Here is a 3,534-nt window from a genome sequence, read left to right as displayed (position 1 = left end):
ACATAGCTCTACAAAGCCCATTATGTTGAAATAAATGTATTTTATGAAAGAATTAATGCTGTAATTGGATTCCTTGTGTCTGAAAACATACAAAATGATGTTTTATTCATGTCTGTAGCTTGAATATTAAAGAAAATATCGGGTTTAATAGAAATTCACGGCTCGGCTGGTGGCCTTTTTGGATTTTGGCCAAATATGGCCACCAGGGTGATTTCGTTCTTGGCACTATATCTGAAATCGATTAATATGTATTCAAGATGAACTGTACGAAATTTGGTGCTTTTACCACAATCTGAACAATTGTTTCACATATCTGCCCCGCTATGGAGATGTTTACGTTGTCGGTTGCTTTGTTAGCAAAATCACTCATAGTATGCAGCTGTTTGATGTATGTGGCCGACGCCTCATATGTGCACCTCAGTTTCAAGGCCTCGTTAAGAGTAAAGGTCTTAGGTTTTGTCAGAAGCTCCTTCTGAAGTCGGACATTTGGGTACTTGCAATGATCTGTTCTATCAAGCGGTGATCCTCTTCTTGTTTGGAGCTGAAATCACACTTCTGAGATTGAAGCTTGCACCGGCTGATGAAGGCAACCAGCCACTCACCGAGATTCTGGCAGCAGTAACGAAGCTCCAGTCGACAGATCCTGAAGTTATCCGAGGGTTCCATTTGTTCCAGGAAGCAATTGAAAATATGTGCAGGTTGCTGCCGCTGTTTTTCTGTTAAAGTCCATGTGTTGTACCGGTTGAGGCCTTCCTCTCCCACTTGAAGCAGGATCAGTGGCACCTGGTTGTTCTCTGTAATGCCTCAAACTTGAAAGTACAGCCCCAATCGCTGCCTAAACATCTTAAAGGCCGCCGCTGTGTTAAGCGCGGTCCAATCCATGCACGGCATTCTCGCCAGGTCCGCCATTGTGAACGGTGGCTGCGAGGTCAACGAGGAATGAGCCGATTATAAGAAGAACGGGAAACACTGACTTTTTGCCTCGATGAGCTCGAATATGCGTCGTAAAACCGCTGCCACCATGTAAAGTTCCGATGTAAAATAGATCACGAGGTGATGTCAAAGAGAACAATCACTTATTGCAACACCCGGAATCATGTTCATGTCGACGACCCCGACGACCCCGGAACTCCGCCTTCATACTCCAAAACGCAAGCAAGCACTTCCGGTTCCACACAACTAATGTAATACCATTACAGGTACCACAGCCTCAAGCGCCCCCACCGTCTTGCTTTTACGGTACCTACCCGCTGCGTCGTAGAAACGCACACACGTGTGATGACATCTTTGCCATGGTCCTTCAGGGTGGTGAAATGCGTGCTTTGATGCCTTTGTGCTTTGTTGATTTTTGAAACGTGTGTGAATGGTTAAGGGATTTGTGTGAATGAATGAGGGTGAAATCCACCGAGCCAGGTCACTCACCTGTAACACCAGGACAGGGCCCGTGGAAATTTGGGGCCCATTGGGATGGCCCCGCAGGTAACATTTGGTATTGTGGCACCCACGGGGGAACGTGGTCTGAAGGAAGGGGTATGTTCTTTTTAGTGAAATTTTGCAATGGTTGATAAGTTTTGTGGTTAACGTAGGTTTGTGTGTGTTGCTGTTTTTCTCTTCCTCCCCAGGATTTACGAACGAGGATTCTAATGATTGTAAATATTTGAAATGTAAGTTGTTGCTTAAGGGGGTAGAACGGTATGGAGAACAGGTAAGTCGATATGGTTCACTTCGCACAGCCCTCCTGATTTATTTCATAGGCTGATTAAGTGTGAGTCAGTAAGTTGCAAGACTGGGTGGGTAGCACCTGTAATGAACCTTCCAGGAGCTACGGTTCCAGGAGGGGGGCTGTGTTATCTCATCTCAACATCTCAAGGAATCACAATTTGTATTCTGCTTCACATACTTTTATTCAAAGGACAAGGAACTCAAAACATTTCCCCAGTTTCACAGATTGTAGCAAGGAGAAAGGCTCGGCAGGTGGGGTGCTGCTCATAAGGAAAGAATGTTGATGCAAGGTCAAACAAAGATTTTGTCAACAGCTTCCCAAAACAAGACAGTCAGACGCCAGGGAGGCAAATGGGTCATATTGCCCCTAATTAGCCTGAGATTCGAATGAAATCCCTTACACATGTTTCAGAAGGTGCAACCCAGGTCTCAAAGTATCCACCTTCGTGTGTGTGTGTGAGTTGTGTTTGTGTGATTGTGTGCGTGTCCATATATGCATGTATAGGTGTGTATGTTTGTGTTGTTGGCTGCTATCTCCACATGTGGGTGAGTTTCTAGTGTGCGGTGTCTTCTCCCCCATGTGAATTAGTTTGTGTTTATTTAAATTTGATAACTGATTAAAAACCTTCGAACACACAGCACACTTGTATGGTTTGTCCCCAATGTGAATGTGTCTGTTCATTTAAGGCTAATTGACGACTAAAAACCTTAGAACACACGGAACACTTGTCCGGTTTCTCCCCGTATGAAATAGTTTGTGTGTATTTAAAGTTGATGAATGACGAAAACCTTCAGAACACACAGAACATTTGAATGGTTTGTCCCCAATGTGAATGTGTCTGTGTTCATTTAAGGCTACTGGACGACTAAAAACCTGAGAACACACAGAACACTTCTACGGTTTCTCCCCCGTGTGAATTAGTTTGTGTCTATTTAAGCTTGATGGATGAGAAAAACCCTTTGAACACAGAACATTTGAATGGTTTGTCCCCAATGTGAATGTGTCTGTGTTGATTTAAGGCTCCTGGACGACTAAAAGCCTTAGAACACACAGCACACTTGTACGGTTTCTCCCCTGTGTGAATTAGTTTGTGTGTATTTAAATTTGATGAATGACGAAAAGCCTTAGAACACACAGCACACTTGTACGGTTTCTCCCCCGTGTGAATTAGTTTGTGTTTATTTAAGCTTGATGATTGACGAAAAACCTTTGAACACACAGCACACTTGTACGGTTTCTCCCCCGTGTGAATTAGTTTGTGTTTATTTAAATTTGATAACTGATTAAAAACCTTTGAACACACATAACACTTGTACATTCCCTCGTTGGTTGTTATCTTCATTCGCGGGTTTCAGCAGGTGCAACGCAGTCTTCCCACAACTTGATGTGTCCATCTCCATTTGATCCTTTTGACTTGCTGCTGATAACCACAAAATCCTTACAACGCTTGTGCTGATTCTTCACAAATTTTGTCTCAATGTGCACGAGTGTGCAAAATCCTTAGGACACAATGAGCATGTGTTCAACTTCTTCCCAGTTTGTCCTTTGTGATGTTGAAATAAAACGGAGTAAGAAAAAAAGGAAAAACAGCAGAGAGAGAGAGAGAGAGAGAGAGAGAGAGAGAGAGAGAGAGAGAGAGAGAGAGAGAGAGAGAGAGAGAGAGCGAGAGAGAACAGACAATTCGCCTATTAAAAATCATTTACAAAAACCCTTTTTAATGAGCGATCATTCAAATTTCACCACCTCCCTACACCATCACAATGATACGTTACACGTCGTGAATAACTTTTGACAAATATATTCCATTCACG

General features: G+C 43.2%; 1 pseudogene; it reads right to left on the bottom strand.

The window, feature by feature from the left end:
• Window positions 1-2,410: 2,410 nt before the first annotated feature.
• LOC144891641 (uncharacterized) lies at window positions 2,411-3,065 on the bottom strand (annotated as a pseudogene).
• Between the last annotated feature and the right edge of the window lie 469 nt (window positions 3,066-3,534).

The sequence above is a fragment of the Myxine glutinosa genome, chromosome 4 (genome assembly GCF_964187855.1).
Source record: "Myxine glutinosa chromosome 4, kmMyxGlut1.1, whole genome shotgun sequence".
NCBI classification, from domain to species: domain Eukaryota; kingdom Metazoa; phylum Chordata; class Myxini; order Myxiniformes; family Myxinidae; genus Myxine; species Myxine glutinosa.
The sequence above is the reverse complement of the archived record's forward strand: the minus strand, read 5'-3'. Positions and strand labels throughout refer to the sequence as shown.